The sequence below is a fragment of the Dasypus novemcinctus genome, chromosome 2 (assembly GCF_030445035.2).
Source record: "Dasypus novemcinctus isolate mDasNov1 chromosome 2, mDasNov1.1.hap2, whole genome shotgun sequence".
NCBI lineage: Eukaryota > Metazoa > Chordata > Mammalia > Cingulata > Dasypodidae > Dasypus > Dasypus novemcinctus.
Genome location: NC_080674.1, coordinates 88743177 through 88761481, shown reverse-complemented (window position 1 = coordinate 88761481; position 18305 = coordinate 88743177).

The window sequence follows — 18305 nt, the reverse complement described above, 5'->3', positions numbered from 1 at the left end:
CTCTAGGCCTTGTTCTTATTTCAGGTGTATAGTCTCACAAGCATAGTCATTAGTATCAGGGGGTCACTGTTGGACCCTCATTACTTCCTGGTCCTTGCCGTTGCACCTGGGGGACTCCTGCTGCTCCCCTAGGGACCATGACAGAGCCCCCCCTCCCCCGGCCAGGAACCCAGTACCCTCCCAGCTGTTGTTTTTTAATTGTCTCCACTATGAGTATATCCAAACATTTCCATGCACCCTGGACACATGCCCTGTATAACTCCCTGTCAACCATATGTCCCCTGTCAATAACATCCCATACCAGTATTCCTCCACTGCCATTGTTGAACCACTCTATGATCCAAAGCTTCCTGAAAAGTGAAGCCCAATGTAATGTCAGGTTCCCTTACTAGTAAAATGGAATATAGCAATGAGTTTAAAGGTTAGATATAGAATACATATTGATTTGGAAAAATTCTACATCCTATCTTTTTCTTTTCTTTTTTCCCTAATTATTGAGCTTCTCTTCACAAGAGCCTTAGATCACAGTAATTCATATATACAATACACAGTACTCCCACATAATCCATTATAAAACCTTTTCCCTTCCACAGCGATAATCTTTTAACTTATTCATATCATGTTTACTGAAACTGATGTACAGATATTGAGACAATAGCTTTCAAACAAGGTAACATTTGTGTTTACATTGTGGTTTATACTTTAGGCTATGCAGTTTTCTAAATTTTTTAGTTATCCTATGTTTTACATTATAGTTTACATTATTAGTCTGTTGTCCCCTATATGTTTTTGGTGTAATATTACATGTTTTATATCCATCCTTGTGTACTCTTGTGAAACACTTCTTTTGCCCTCACATTTACTTTGGTTCCATCTATTCAATATCTATTTCCCCCTCCCCTTGGGACCCATAGTGACAGTCAATCTTCATTTCTTGAGGAGCCATGTTCAGAGATACTTGAAACAGTGTTGAGGGCTTGACTTGCTCAACTGCCCTAATGCCCTGGGAGCCACCATTTCTCTTGAGAGATATAGTTCCCTCTATTTGATGGCATTAGTCCTCCCCAGGTTGTGGGTCTACCTTCACTCTCAATATATGGGTCTCTACCCAATGGTATAACCCACTCTGGCAAAATGAGCATTCAGATATTCCCTAGGAGTCTGTCCTGCATCAGATTATCCCCTTTGAGTATCTTAAACAGGTAACTTTCCTAATTATATTTTGTAAAAGTTTTCTCAGCATTATACTTTCAACCAACACCTGACAATCTCCTATGTTCATGTGTTGCCCCACCCTCCCCACAATTTCTTGGGCAATATTACCCATCTGCCCATCCCTAGCCCCCCTCAAACCCCCAAAGCCCCACCCAAAGGTAACCCTATGCCCCCATTTTATCCCTTCCTTGTACACATACTTACCTCCAGCTTATCATAGATTTCACCCACGTAGATGTCAGCTTACATCCTTCCTCTACCCCTCAATTTCCTATAAGCCTATCTTCCAGTCTCTAGCTCTCTGAGGCAGCTTGCTTATTTCATATCATTGAGGTCATGTAGTATTTGTCCTTCAATGCCTGGGTTGTTTCACTCAACATAAGGTTCTCAAGATTCATCCATATTATGACGTGTGTTTGTAGTGTATTTGTTCTTAAAGCCCAGTAGTATTCCATTGTATGTATATACCACATTTTATGTATCCATTCATCTGTTGACGGGCATTTGGGTTGATTCCAACTTTTGGCGATAGTGAACAATGCTGCTATGAACATTGGTGTGCATGTATTGTTTTGTGTCCTTGTTTTCAGTTCTGCCGGATATATACCCAGCAGTGGAATTGCTGGGTCATATGGCAAGTCTATGGTTAGTTTTTTGAGAAATCGCCAAACTGTCCTCCAGAATGGTTGGATCCTTCTGCATTCCCACCAGCAGTGGATGAGTGTTCCCATTTCTTCACATCCTCTCCAGCATTTGTATTCTTTTGTTTTCTTTCATAGCTGCCAATCTTACGGGAGTAAGATGGTATCTCATTGTAGCTTTGATTTGCATTTCCCTGATAGCTAAAGATTCGGAGCATTTTTTTCATGTGCTTTTTAGTAATTTGTATTTCTTCTTTGGAGAAGTGTCTGTTTAAATCTTTTTCCCATTTTTTAAATGGGTTGTTTATCTTTTTATTTTCAAGATATAGGAGTTCTTTATATATGCAAGTTATAAGTCTCTTATCGGATATATGGTTGCCAAATATTTTCTCCCATTGTGTAGGTTCCCTTTTTACTTTCTTGACAAACTCCTTTGAGGTGCAGAAGGCTTTAATTTTGAGGAAGTCCCATTTATCTATTTGTTCTTTTGCTGCTCGTGCTTTTGGTGTGATGTTCATGAAGCCATTTCCTATTACAAGGTCTTGTGGATGTTTCCCTACATTGCTTTCCAAGGTCTTTATGGTCTTGGCTCTTATATTTAGGTATTTGATGTATCTTGAGTTGATCTTTGTATAAGGTATGAGATGGTAATCCTCTTTCATTCTTCTACATATAGATATCCAGTTCTTCAGGCACCATTTGTTGAATAGGCCATTCTCTCCCAGTTGAGAGGGTTTGGTGGCTTTATTGAATATTATATGGCTATATATATGAGGTTCTATATCAGAACTTTCAATTCGATTCCATTGATCTGTGTGTCTCTCCTTATGCCAATACCATGCTGTTTTCACTACTGTAGCTTTGTAGTATGTTTTGAAGTCAGGTAGCATGATTCCTCCAATTTCGTTTTTCTTTTTCAATATGTCTTTGGCTATTCGGGACCTCTTTCCTTTCCAAATAAATTTCATAGTTAGTTTTTCTAGTTCCTTAAAGAAGGCTGTGTTGATTTTTACTGGGATTGCATTGAATGTGTAGATCAGTTTTGGTAGGATAGGCATCTTAATAATATTTAGTCTTCCTATCCATGAACAGGGAATATTCTTCCATTTATTTAGGTCTTCTTTGATTTCCTTGAACAGTCTTGTATAGTTCTTGGTGTGTAAGTTTTTTACATCTTTAGTTAAATTTATTCCTAAGTATTTGATCTTTTTATTTACTATTATGAATGGTATTTGTTTCTTGATTTCCTCCTGATCTTGCTCATTATTGGTGTACAGAAATCGTACTGATTTTTGCGCATTGATTTTATAAACTGCAACTTTACTAAACTCATTTGTGAGTTCTAGAAGCTTTGTTGTAGACCTCTCAGGGTTTTCTATGTATAGGATCATGTCATCTGCAAATAATGAAATTTTGACTTCTTCCTTTCCAATTTGAATGCCTTTTATATCTGGTTCTTGCCTCAGTGCTCGAGCAAGTATTTCTAAGACAACGTTGAATAGAAGGGGAGAGAGTGGGCATCCTTGTCTTGTTCCTGACTTTAGAGGGAAGGATTTTAGGATTTCTCCATTGTCAATGATGTTGGCTGTGGGTTTTTCATATATACTCTTTATCATGTTCAAAAAATTTCCTTGTATTCCGATCTTTTGGAGTGTTTTTATCAAGAAAGTGTGCTGTATTTTGTCAAATGCTTTTTCTGCATCTATAGATATAATCATGTGATTTTTTTCCTCCAATCTGTTTATATGGTGTATTACATTGATTGATTTTCTTACATTGAACCATCCTTGCATACCTGGAATGAATCCCACTTGGTCGTGGTATATAATTCATTTAATGTGTTGTTGAATATGATTAGCAAGTATTTTGTTAAGTATTTTTGTGTCTAGGTTCATTAGAGAAATTGGTCTGTAATTTTCCTTTCTTATGGTGTCTTTGGCTTTGGTACTAGGGTAATGTTGGCATCATAGAAGGAGTTAGGCATTGTTCCTTCTGTTTTGATTTTTTGGAAGAATTTCAGCAGGATTGGTGTTAGTTCTTTCTGGAATGTTTTGTAGAATTCACCTGTGAAGCCATCTGGCCCTGGGCTCTTCTTAGTTGGGAGGTTTTTAATGACTGATTCTATCTCTTTACTTGTGATTGATTTGTTGAGATCTTCAATTTCTTCTTTCGTGAATATAGGCTGCTTATGTGTTTCTAGGAATTTGTCCATTTCCTCTGAATTATTGTTTTTGTTGGAATATAGTTTTTCAAAGTATCCTCTTATGATAGTCTTTATTTCTGTGGGGTCAGTGGTGATATTTCCTTTCTCATTTCTTATTTTGTGTATTTGCATCTTCTCTATTTTTTTTTTTTTTGTTAGTCTCGCTAAAGGTTTGTCAATTTTATTGATCTTCTCAAAAAACCAGCTCTTGGTCCTGTTTATCTTTTCAAGTGCTTTCTTATTTTCTATTTCATTTAGTTCTGCTCTTATCTTTGTTATTTCCTTTCTTCTTCTTCCTGTGGGATTACTTTGTTGTTTTTTTTCCTAATTCCTCCAAATGTGCAGTTAGTTCTTCAATTTTTGCTCTTCTTTTTTGCTGTATGAATTTATGGCTATAAATTTCCCTCTCAGTACTGCTTTTGCTGCATCCCATAAATTTTGGTATGCTGTGTTATCATTATCATTTGTTTCAATGTAGTCATTGATTTCTTTTGAGATTTCCTCTTTGACCCACTGTTTTTCTAAGAGTATGCTGCTTAATTTCCATATCTTGGTGTGAAATGTGGGCCTCTAGCCTTTGCAGATTTCCAGCTTCACCCCACTGTGGTCAGAGATATTATTTTGTATGATTTCGATTTTTCTGAATTCATTAAGCTTTCTTTGTGGCCTAGTATATGTTCTATCTTGGAGAATGATCCATGTGCACTTGAGAAAAATGTATATCCTGCTGTGTTTGGCTGTAATGGTATGTATATGTCTATTAGATCCAGCTCCTCTAATATACTGTTCAAATATTTTGCTTCTTTAGTGATTCTATTTTGAGATGTTCTGTCCAGAGTTGATAGTGGTGTATTAAAATCCCCCACTATAATTGTAGATGCATCTATTCTTTTGCTTAGTTTTTTCAGCATTTGCCTCACGTATATAGAGGCGCCCTTGTTAGGAGCATATTTATGATTGTTCTATCTTCTTTTTTTTTTTTATTGACTTTGTAATAATATTACATTAAAAAGTATATATATATGAGGTCCCATTCAACCCCACCACCCCCACCCCACCTCTCCCCCCCCAGCAACACTCATTCCCATCATCATGACACATCCATTGCATTTGGTAAGTACATCTTTGGGCACCTCTGCACCTCATGGTCAATGGTCCACATCATGGCCCATACTCTCCTCCATTCTATCCAGTGGGCCCTGTGAGGATTTACAATGCCCAGTGATTGCCCCTGAAGCACCATCCAGGGCAGCTCCATGTCCCAAAGACGCCTCCACCTCTCATCTCTTCCTGCCTTTTCCCCATACCCATCAGCCACCATGTCCACTTTTCCCAATCCAATGCCACCTTTTCTATGTGGACATTGATTGGTTGTGTCCATTGCACCTCTATGTCAAGAGGAGGCTCAGATTCCACATGGATGCTGGATGCAATCCTCCCACTTTCAGTTGTAATCACTCTAGACTCCATGGTGTGGTGGTTGTCCTTCTTCAACTCCATCTTAGCTGAGTGTGGTGAGTCCAATAAATCAGATTGTAGGTGCTGGAGTCTGTTGAGGCTCAGGACCTGGCTATCACATTGTCAGTCCAAAGATTCAAATCCCCTAAATATATCTTAAACCCCAACACTAACTGCAACTCCAGCACATTAGCATGAAAGTCTTATGAAGAGAGATCCCATCTGAGTCCAGATTCATCACACATAAACACCAGTTCCAAAGAGGGGCCATCTGACCTGGTAGTTAACCCCATCGGCCATGACCATAACTCCCATGGGTCTCTTTAGCCCTCAAAGGAACCAATACCTGGGGGTTGTATCTGCTTTATCTGTCTCTCAGACTCTGCTCAGTTGTGCATAAGGGCAATCCTTCTGACAGCCTCCAGACTCATTTTTAGAGACTCGTAGCCATATAAACTCATTTCTCCTTTCCATTTCCCCCTTACATTAGGTCGAACAGCATTTTAAAGTCATGTTATTTTATGTAGACAGGGATATTCTGCTGATCTGCATTGAACCTTCTGTATAAGGTCATTTTCCAGTTGCATCATCAGTTGGTAGTTGATAGTGGTCCCTCGGTGCCAGGGAGGCTCATCCCCGGGTGTCATGTCCCACGCTGGGGGGAAGGCATTGCATTTACATGCTGAGTTTGGCTTCGAGACTGGCCACATTTGAGTAACATGAAGGCTGACAGGAGGAAATTCCCAGGCACAATGCTGCTCTAGGCCTTGTTCTTATTTTAGGCTTATCAGCTCACAAGTATAGTCATTAGCGTCAGGGGCTCACTGTTGAACCCTCACTCCCTCCCAGTCCCCGCCGCTGCTCCTGGGAGACTGTCGCTGCTCCCCTCGGGACCACGACAGAGCACCACTGGTCAGGAGCCCAGTACCCCCCTGCTGTGGTTTTTAATTGTTGCCACTATGAGTATATCCAAACATTACCATGCACCCTGGACATATGTTCTGTACAGCTCCCTGTCAGCCATATATCACCTGTCAATGGTATCCTATACCAGTATTCCTCCATTCCCATTGTTGAACCACTCTGTGATCCAGAACTCCCTGAAATTTGAAGCCCAATATAATGTCAGGGTCCCTTACTAGGAAATGGCATATAGCGATGGGTTTAAAGGTTAGATAAAGAATACGTGTTGACTTGGAAAAAATTCTACATGCTATCTTTTTCTTTTTTTTTTTTTTCTTTTCCCCTAATTATTGAACTTCTCTTCACAGGAGGCCTAGACCACAGCAATGCATATATATAATGTACAGCACTCCCATACATCCACCACAAAACCTTTTCCCTTCCACAGCGATACTCTTACACCTTATTCACATCATATTCACTTAACGTGATGTACAGAGTCTGAGACAATAGCTTTCAAACAAGGTGACATCTGTGCTTACATTGTGGTGCATACTTTAGGATACACAGTTTTTTAAATTCTTAGTTATCCTATGTTTTACATTATGGTTTACATTATCAGTCTGTCATCTCCTATATGTTATGGTGTAATGTTACATGTTTTATATCCATCCTCGTGTACTCTCATGAAACTCCTCTCTTACCCCCCATTTACCTTGGTTCCACACATTTAATGTCCATTTTCCCTTCTACCTTGGTGCCCACAGTGACAGCCAACCTCTGTTTCCCGAGCAGCCACTTCCAGAGATAGATGGAATAGTGTTCAGGGCCTAACTTGCTCAACTGCCCCAATGCCCTGGGAGCCACCCTTTCTCTCGAGGGATACAGTTCCCTCTATTTGATGGCATTAGTCCTCCCCAGGATGTGGGTCCACCCCCACTCTCACTACTTGGGTTTCTACCCCATGGTGTCACCCACTCTGGCAGAATGAGCATTTAGACATTCCCCAGGAGCCCGTCCTGCATCAGACCCTCCCCTCCGAGCATTCTAAACAGGTAACCCTCTTTATTATATTTTGATATGATTTTCTCAGCATTTTACTCTCCACCAACACCTGACACTCTCCTGTGTTCGTATGCTACCCCTCCCTCCCCCCACTTTTGGGCAATGTTACCCATCCACCAATCCCCAGCCACCCTCAAACCCTCAAAGCCCCAACCAAAGGCAACCCCTTGCCCCCATTTTATCTCTTCTTTGTGTTCATACTTACCACCATCTCGTCTTAAATTCCACCCCTGCAGACATCGGCTCACATCCTTCCTCCACCCTCCGATTTCCTGTAAGCCTATCGTTCAGTCTTGCTATCTAGGGCAGCTTGGTTATTTCATATCATTGAGGTCATGTAGTATTTGTCCTTCAATGTCTGGGTTGCTTCACTCAACATAAGGTTCTCAAGATTCATCCATGTTATTGCATGTGTTTGTTCTTACAGCTGAGTAGTATTCCATTGTGTGTATATACCACATTTTATTGATCCACTCATATGTTGATGGGCATTTGGGTTGATTCCAACTTTTGGCGATAGTGAACAATGCTGCTATGAACATTGGTGTACATATATCGGTTTGTGTCCTTGTTTTCAGTTCTGCTGGATATACCCAGCAGTGGTATTGCTGGGTCATATGGCAAATCTATGGCTAGTTTTTTGAGAAATCGCCAAACTGTCCTCCAGAATGGTTGGATCCTTCTGCATTCCCACCAGCAGTGGATGAGTGTTCCCATTTCTTCACATCCTCTCCAGCATTTGTATTCTTTTGTTTTTTTTCATAGCTGCCAATCTTATGGGAGTAAGATGGTATCTCATTGTAGCTTTGATTTGCATTTCCCTGATAGCTAAAGATTTGGAGCATTTTTTTCATGTGCTTTTTAGTAATTTTATTTCTTCTTTGGAGAAGTGTCTGTTTAAATCTTTTTCCCATTTTTTAAATGGGTTGTTTATCTTTTTATTTTCAAGATATAGGAGTTCTTTATATATGCATTTTCTATCTTCTTGAGAGATTGTCCCTTTCACTAATATGTAGTATCCTTCTTTGTCTCTCACAAGTGTTTTGCATTTAAAGTCTATTTTGTCTGATATTAATATAGCTACTCCTGCCTTTTTTTGGTTATTGTTTGCCTTTAAGATAGTTTTCCAACCATTCACTTTCAGCCTCTGTGAATCTCTGGGTCTAAGATGTGTCTCTTGTAGACAGCATATAGATGGGTCATATTTCCTTATCCAATGTCCCAGTCTGAATCTTTTGATAGATGAGTTTAATTTGTTGACATTCAGTGTTATTACTTTCAAGGAATTATTTTTGTTAGCCATATTTTGATTGGACTTGTGTTTGTCCAATTTTGTTTGTTTGTTTGTTTTCTTCTCTTTTTGTCTTTTTGTTGCTCTTACACTCTCCTCCAGCTCTGCCTGTCCTATTTTTTCCTTTCTTCCTGCAGAACTCCCTTTAGAATTTCTTGAAGGGGAGGTTTCTTGTTGGCATACTCTTTCAGTTTCTGTTTATCTGTGAATATTTTGAACTCTCCATCATTTTTGAATGCTAGTTTAGCTGCATAGAATATTCTTGGTTGGAAATTTTTTTCTTTTAGTACCTTGACTATATCATACCACTGCCTTCTTGCCTCCATGGTTTCAGATGAGAAATCAGCACTTAATCTTATGGAGCTTCCCTTGTATGTGATGGCTTTCTTTTCTCTTGCTGCTTTTAGACTTTTCTCTTTGTCTTGAGCATTGGATAATTTGACAAGTATATGTCTTGGGGTGGGCCTGTTGGGGTTTATGATGTTTGGGGTGCATTGTGCTTCTTGGATATGTACATCTGTCTCTTTCAGTAGATTTGGGAAGTTTTCAGCCATTATTTTCTGCAACACTCCTTCTGATCCCTTTCCCTTCTCTTCTCCTTCTGGGATGCCTATAATACATATGTTTGTTCATTTTGCATTGTCATTCAGGTCCCTAAGTCCTAGCTGGATTTTTTCTATCTTTTTATCGATCAATTCTACTATCTGTTTGATTTCTGATATACTGTCTTCCACATCGCTAATTCTCTGCTCTGCCTCTTCTAATCTGCTGCTATTTGCTGTGAGTGTATTTTTGATTTCTTGAACTGTGGTGTTCATTCCCATTATATCTGTTATCTTTTTGCCTATGTCTGCAATTTCCCCTCCAGGTGTTGTCTTCATATTGTTAACCTCTTTCTTTACTTCATTAAATTTGTCTGTTGTATATGTTCTGAGATATTTAATTACTTGTGCGAAGTTCTGCTCCCCTTCCTGGTTTTTAGTTTGTTCATTGGATTCAGCCATGTTTTCCTGATTACTGGTTTGGTTTGTAGATATTTGTTGCTGTCTGGTCATCATTTTATCTTGATGGGTTTAATCAGTTCCTTAGCTTCTTTGTCTAGTCTTGGGGATTAATTAGCTGTTGTTTTTGTGTAAGTGTTATCTCTTCTCTTTGTCAGTTTGTTCTTCTTATTCTAATTTCTTATTGCTGGCTGAGTTCACTTTGAAGGAAAGTATTAGGGCCAGGGAAAGGCAATTGTGTAAGAAAGGAAAATGTGTAAAGTAGTACTGGTAATAAATATTAACAGTGCAACAATATGAGATCTGGGAGGATGGATATTAGATTCATGTAAGTTGTGTAGAGTTATAGCAGTAAGTAGAGTACCTATAATGAGTTAGTAGACTGAATATGGGAGGAATATGGTATGAATTAAAAAGCTAGTGTTTTCCTGAGAGAGGGAACGAGAAAAGAAAGGCAATAGTTTCAAGAGTGGATAAAAGACAGAAAACAAAACAAAGGTATTAAAAATTAAGAGACAGACAATTTGGGGATCAAAGAAAGGGAGGTGGAATATAGGAGAGACAGTAGATGATGGAGGATATCAAGATGTGGGGGAAAGGGGATAGTGTAGGTAGCCAAAATCAATTCACACAGAAATGAGGCAACAGAGGATGAGGAACCCCAGCAAATGTGAGGTGTTCCCTGAAGCACCTATTGTATAATTAAGATAAAATAAAATAAGAAGAAAATGAGGGACAAGAGAAAAGAGAGAAAAAAAAGAGAGAAGAAGGAAAGAAAGAAAAAGGGAGGGTGGGAAAGAAAAGGGAGGGGAACAAGTAAGGAAAAGAAAAGAAGATACAGAACACCAACAACAGTGACAACAAAAAAACCCCTAAATAAATGAAAAAAAAAGACCTTGGGGGATACAATGGGAGAAACGACTAGGAAATCATGCAGTACTAGCAACAAGGACAATAAAAAATAAAAAATAAAAAATTAAAATTAAAATTAAAAAAAAAAAACAAATGCAAACATTGAGGGCTAGGACAATCAAGGACCTCAGATGGGCCTCAGGGCGTGGTGGATTCAGGGGTGGAAAGTCTGTGATATTGCAGACTCAAGAGGTGTGAGTCTCTGGAGTGTGGGTCACCAGGGTTTAGGGGACACAGACCTGGCAACCTCAAATCTATTTAACAGGGAGCCTGGGAGTACCGCAGTGCAACATACCCTTCAGGGATCCCTGCAGCTGGGTGCCAGCCCTATGGGAGAGGTCACAGCCACAAACTCTGACCTATGTGTCCGAAATCCGCAATTCCCCCTCTCTCTAGGGTCTCTTCTGTGTCTGTATCACCAATTTGACTTCAGGACACCTTCCGCCCTGCAAGCCCCCAAAACAGCCAGTTGGGGGCGCCTCTATATTGCAGCCAATTTAAGGACTCTGCAGATCTGCAGCCAGGCCTAGGTGGCGGGGCTCTAGCCGGAAGCGCTGTATCAGTGCCTGAAACCAAAAATCCCACGCCTCACAAAAGATTCCCCTAATCAGCTTCCACAGGCCTCCCACCCTGCAATCTCCCGAAATAGCCTCCTGGTGACGTCTCTTTACTGCGAGCAATTTAAGGCTGCTGCAAATCAGCAGCTGGCCTTGGGGGCGGGGCTCTAGCCGGTAGCGCTATTATTCGTGTCAGAAATAAAAAATTTCCGCCTCACAGAAAACTCCCATCTGTCTCACCAAATTGGTTTGCGAAGGCCTCCTGCCCTGTTAGCCCCTTAATAGCCTGCTCAGGGCTTATGAATTCCCCAGTACTGCAGAGCCTCTAGGAATGGCAGCCGCAGTGCCAGGGCTGCGGTTCCGCCCACCCCAGGGGGGAGTGTCCTGTGCGCAGCCCCTAACTCTGTGTAAGAGAGGCTCAATTTTATCTTTTACATGAATTTTCTCTGCTACCTTCCCACGAAATCGATGTCCAGAAACCTCCTGTCCTGCAAAATCCTGAAACAGCCTGGTCCTGAAGAATTTCTAACGCTGCCCAACCACTTCTTTGCAGGAGAAACTAGATCATGAATTATTATGGTTAGGTATCTTGGTGTTCAGTTAAAGCTGTCCCCATAAATGATGATATTCAAGTGATGGAATCTCTTACTCCTTCCTTGACTTGATCATGGGAACCAGGACCTGTAGGTTGGTCCTAAACCGCTCCAGGCTCCAATGGCAGTTGGTCATAATATTTCGAGGCCAAGAAGACAAACTCCTCCTTAAAAAAAAAATCACTGCTTATACTTGGTGGAGAAATATTTTCATTCAGGAACACTTTTATACCTAGGCTTACTATGAAGCTATGATTGACAACACAATGAAACTCTGTATATTTAATAAATCAGCAGACGTAATGACTGAACTCAGGCCTTTTCTCACTTTCACTGATGTTCAAGGATTAAAAATCAGAGGAACCCAGTAAACATCTTGACTTGGGTGCAAGGGTAGATATTATCAAAAAGAGAGAAGCAGGTTCAGAAATAGAATACTGGGCTTTCTGAAGACTGAATGGAGGCATCCAAGTTTTCCCCAGGCTCTGCTTCCTATCTTAAAGGCAAAAAGAATTATTTGAGGAATTATGGCTTCCTATCTATGACGTAGCTTAGGAATCATTGCTCATAATTATGCTGTGGTACAGAAATGATATAAAGATGTGGCGGTCATAATGGTAATGATAATATCAGGATCTTAAAATGATATGGGTACAGAGAAACTGATTCATGATTAGCAGAAGTAAATAAAAAAAGAAATAAGCAAACAGTGTAAAACACTTTTTATAACTTTGTTTTCCCACAAGCCAATGAGAAACAATAAGCCAAAGTGCATTTAATTATCAAGGCATGATTGACTGTAACTAAATTCTGTATTAAAATGTTGCTGGTGATAAATCAATATAATTGAAACCATACGTGCACTAATTCCTAAGTGATGATTGAATGCATTCTTCATCTGAGTAGCAAAGCAGAATAATTACATGCCATCACTCCAGTTCTGAGAAAATTGAGGGCCCATGTCAAGAGAGAAAGCTCTAATTCAGGGATTTTGCAAGTCTTGCGAGATCAGGTTTCCAAGGACACAGCTGGGAGCATATTCTAGGTATACATGGACTTTCTTATTTATTCTAACTGAAAAAATGTAGCAACCCATATTTAATCAACTGGAGGCAGGTCAGTTCATTGAAATACAGCCTTCATTTGAAATAATATGAAACAATTTTCATTTTCATTTTAGCTTCCTAGGCTGCTAAAAGCAAATATCATGGTATATTTTGACTTGAACAATAACATTTTATTAGCTTACAGTTTTGAGGCTGAGAAAATGTCCAAATGAAGCTATCATCAAGGCAATACTTTCTTCCTGAAGACTGGCTGCCAGTGATCCTTGGCTACTCTGCCACATGGCCAGGCATATGACTGTGTCTGCTGGTCTTTCCCTTCTCTTCCAGGTTTTGATTTCAGCTTCTTGCTTCTGTGGTTTTCTTTCTCTGTATTCATTTCTTTTTTAAAGGACTCCAGTAATAGAATTAAGACCCATCCTGAATTAGGTGGGTTTTACCTTAACTGAAGTAACTTCACCAAAAGACTTACAATGGATCTATAGTCACATGGATTAAATTTAAGAACATGTCTTTCTGGGGGTACTCACAGCTTCAAACCACCACAGCTTTGATGGTATGGAAAAATTTGGATACCTTTTATTGATCGGATAATGTTTATTAAAAATGTAAAAAAATATTTTAGGAATAGTAGACCACACACATTTACCTATCAAATCTAGATAACAGAAATACATGGCATCTACTCTTAGTGTGCCTAATGCTACTCTTTTAGACTAAAGAGCATGATGTCTACCAAAGGACTAGGAAACAAATAAAATTATTAAAATGATAAATAATTCTACCAATCTACTAGATTATTAATTCATTTTAAAAGGAATTACTGACTGTATTCCATACTTATTTTAGGTAGCTGGGCTACAAGGTTAGAAAAAAATGCAGAATCTATTTTCAAGGGTCTCAGTCTAGATGGAGAAATGGATATGCAAATTCTTACTATACAATATGGCAAAAACATGATGATATGTAGATGTAAGGTACATAATGGAAAAGAAGGATTAGTAATAAATTATTGTGGAGGTCAGTTTAGGAGGTGAGTTAGGCTTCAGGAGACAGAGTGGAATGCGTATTTCAGGCATATAAAGCATCTAAGGGAGCACAAATACCTATGCATTTAATGCATGCCAGTGAAACATAACCACCACGACTACAAAGAACATCAACGTGCAAGGGCAGAATGGACGTGGGAGGGAGAAGGAGATGCATCTAGAGAAAGAAGCAGTGAGTGTGTCAGAGTACATGATGCTAACATGACTGGATGTGGTAGAACTAACATTTAAGCAAGAAAGCAACAATCAAATTTATGCATTTTAAAATGTACTGCTTTAAGTTTATTTAAGAACACTATTTTGACAATAGATGTTAAAATTCTCCATTACCGAGGGATTGGACAAGATGGCAATGACTGGATAGTGGTCAGTTGCCAGGAGTTGGGTCACTTGTGGTTGATCTATAGTTGTCATCCAAGGTGGGACAAGATGGGTAAAGCTAGTGAGCTTTTGCATATTCAGATTTCACAAAAATATGCATTTGAGGAAGCAACATTTTGTTATTAAACTTATAGACTTTCCAATCCTTTGATAATGTGTACAAGTCCTTCCCAGATTCAGCGCCTTTCTTCCTTAAACCTCTGGTTACAGGCTTATTGTCTCTTCACAAGCAAAATTTTCAGTTTTTGCTAATAACACTGCCTCTGTGATCATACCCAGAAAATTTTGCATGATAACAATACTATCACCTAATATACAATTCATATTAAAACTTGGAAATTATCCCAATAATTTGCTCTATAGCATTTATTTTTTCTCATCTGGCATCTGATCCAAGATCACACATCGTGTTTAATTATAATGTCTCTTTATTCCCCTTATTCTGGAACAGCTCCTCAGCCTTCTTTCTTTTTCAAGACGTTGTACTTTTAAAGCACAGACTAGTTGTTTTGTGGAATATCCCTCAATTTGGGCTTGCCTGATATTTCTTCTTGATTAGATCAGGTTATAGATTTTTGTAGTAGAAATACTACAGAATTGCTCATGTGTTCTCAGTGAATCTCATCAGGAACCACATGATTTCAGTTTATCCTATTATAAATTATTAACTTTGATCAGTTAGGTAAGGTGGTATCAGCCAGAGATTTCCACTACAAAGTCAGTATTTTATACTTTATAACTACTAAGTAATTTGTGAGAACATATCTTGAACCTAATTTCTTAGAAATCTAGACAATTGTCACATTAACATAAAAAGCAAAAAACAAAGTTTTTTTAGGAAAAAAATAGAGCAGCCTTCTTTAACTCTTATAATTCTGTAAGTTCAGTTCCCTGAACTTTTTCTGTCCTTATTTGTCCCTCACTTCCTTAAAATTCTTTCTAAAATACAGGAGAAGATATAATTCCCTCATTGAAAAATATTTGATGGTCTCCCATCAACCACAATATGACTATTGCACTGAGTACATTCTAGATTTCTTAGAGTGACAGCCAACTTCCTTTTAGTTTCCCCTTCTAGCACTACCATCCTGCAGTACCCTCTAATCCAGTTACTCTACATATGTTGTTCTCCATGTTTAAAATACTCTTTATTATTTGTCTATTTGGAAAAATCCTGCCCTTTAAAAGGAAGTTCATATGAGATACATCTTCTCTGTATTCTTACTGATTCAAGCTAATCATTTCCAGTTGACACCTCTTTTTTCCAAGCCCTCATCAGTATTCCTTTCAGATTCTTAATGGCACTTATCACAGTATCTTGTATTTATTTGCTTTTTTTCTTCTCCTCTTGAATTTTCATTCGTGGAGAGAGAGCAGAAACTGTCATATTCATGTGTGTATTTTCTGTGTTTGACTGGATGAATAGAATTCTTGAATTTTTTTTGTATTCCTGAGCAATAATTGGTGGCTATGTATGTTAATGGCTGTGACTGGTGTTCAGCAGGAATTTCTGCTTTGTTTTCCAGTTTTCTTAACTAGATTGTTTTTCTTCTGGAAGAGAAATTATGTTTTCCTCTTTGCAGTGTTCTGCAGTTTGTAATATGAAGACTTTCTCCACTTAAATAGCTTTAAAAATCACTTGCTTTATTATAAGTAACAATTATGCCACCATAAATTTTTCTAATCAGAGGATTTTTGTTCAGACACCAAAAATATTTGGTGTCTATGAAATAACTAATCTTTAGTTATTTCATATTTTGTAGATGAAATTTACTATATAAGATACCTATTAACAAGTGGAATAGCCATAATGGATTGATTCTATTAGAAGACAAAGTAGGTTAAGTTTGTCACAAAGACATCAAATAATCCATATTCTCTCAAGTATTTTTTCTGTGTGATTTTGGTCTCCACAATTAAAATCATCCATTTAGGGAAAGTCATTCTCTCCCAAAATATCTTTTTAATTGCAAATATGTATCTTTGAAGAATAACACATTTGCCTTTTAGCTCAGATTAGATTTAATTACAGAGAGATCTGACCATTTTAGGAATAGAACAAAGAACAAACCAAATCTGTAAACAGGAACTTGGAAGAGGAAGCTCAGGCCTGGGGCTGTGAGTTACAGCCGGGATTCTCAGGGAAGGGAATTCATAAGTAAAAATGAGGAGAGTGCACAAAAGGCAGTATAGTGTACTTAACATTCTTGTTCAGGTTTGACCCTGTGCATCTGTACTAAGAAGCACATAAGAAACAATCACTTGAGGTTTAAAAATAATTTTTTTCCAAGACTAGAGGGCAAAGTGTTCTCAAAGCAGGCAGATCAATTTTTATTTTGTCATGCCTTATAAAGGGGTGAAAAGATACAAATTTTGGAGTTCAAGATTAATAACACTTTAACACTGAGTTGTTGTTGTTGTAGCTTTCTTCAATATAAAATATTTCCTAGTTCATATTTTGGGACAGTTTCATAATTTCTGAAGGTGTGTTAATTTTCTAAAGCTGTATAAATTACACCACATACTAAGTGACTTAAACAGGTACCTCTTTTTTTTCTGAGATATAGTCAGGCATAGTGTGGCTAGATAGATTCTCTGGTCACATTGAAATCAGGCTGTTGGTCATGCTGTACTCCTTTCTGGAATGTCTGGGAAAGAATCCACTTCTAACCTCAATTGGATTGTTGGCTGAATTATTTCCTTGCACTTTCCGGACTGAAGACCCTAATTCCTTCCTGGCTATATCCAGGGCTCACTCTTTTCTCCTACAGGCATTCATAATCCTTACCATGTGTCCCTCTTCCATCTTCAGGGTCAGTAGCAAAGAATCTACCTCACAATTTCTTTAGGAAATCCAAGTTCCTTTTTAGGACTGAAATGATTAGATCAGGTCCACTTAGGATAATCTCCCACTCTTAAAGACAACTGTGCCATATAATATAACCGAATTATCATAGTGACTATCCCCTTTTGTTTACAAATCCAAGAGATTGTATACTACAGGGTAAGAATCTTGGAGATCACTTTAGAATTGTCCCTAAAACACAGAAGGTGAACATAGTCACATAAAGTGAGAAGCACCTTCTCTTCAGTTTTCCCGTGTTACTCTCCAAAGTCAAGTCCTCATTTTCTTTCTGCTCTGAACTCTTAAAAGAGCTTCTAAACAGAAGTCCTTGCTTCTTGTATCTCTACCACCGAACTGTGCTCCTATCTTAAAGCACAGTTATTATCACTGCAACTCCATTACTTAAAATCTTTTATTGCTTTCTTAGATATATAAAATGTACATTACAATCTGGGTGAAAATTGTCCTTCCAATATTACCTTCTGCTATACTTTCTCATTAACCATAGGCTTAAGTCAAATCAACTCCCTGATCTTTCTCATGTTTTCTTGCTTCCACAGTCTTATGAATAATTTTATTTCTATTTGGATGTGTGTTCCCCTTATTTTTTCACAACCAAATGCTATCTATGGTTTCAGGATTTTCAAGAACTACCTTCTCCCACAAAGTATTTTCTGACTTCTCTCAACAATCCTATAGCACTTTAGCTATATAAATTTTTAGCACTAGTCACCAAAAAAGAAATCTTATGGGTTCTGCTATAAGCATCTTGAGAATAGGTCATGTATTTTATCAGCCTTTACATTTTCCATAATATGCCGTGCATATAATTGGAATTGAATTATATTGGAATATGTATTTGTTGAGTAATTACTTGAAAGATGCCACTCCTTAGAGGCTTGACCTCTTAAAAAGCTTTATTTTCTAACTCAAATGATAATGAGAAACAAACTTTGTTTATTGGGTGGTTTATTAGCAATAATTATGACCAAAGTATGTTAAGAGTACTACTTGTAGTTAATCACTCCCTTCATTACCTAATTTACCCTTCTGACCCTGCTTGAAAATAATGTCTTTATCCTCAAGTCTTAATGAAGTCATCCTCACAGAATACCCAATTAGATTGT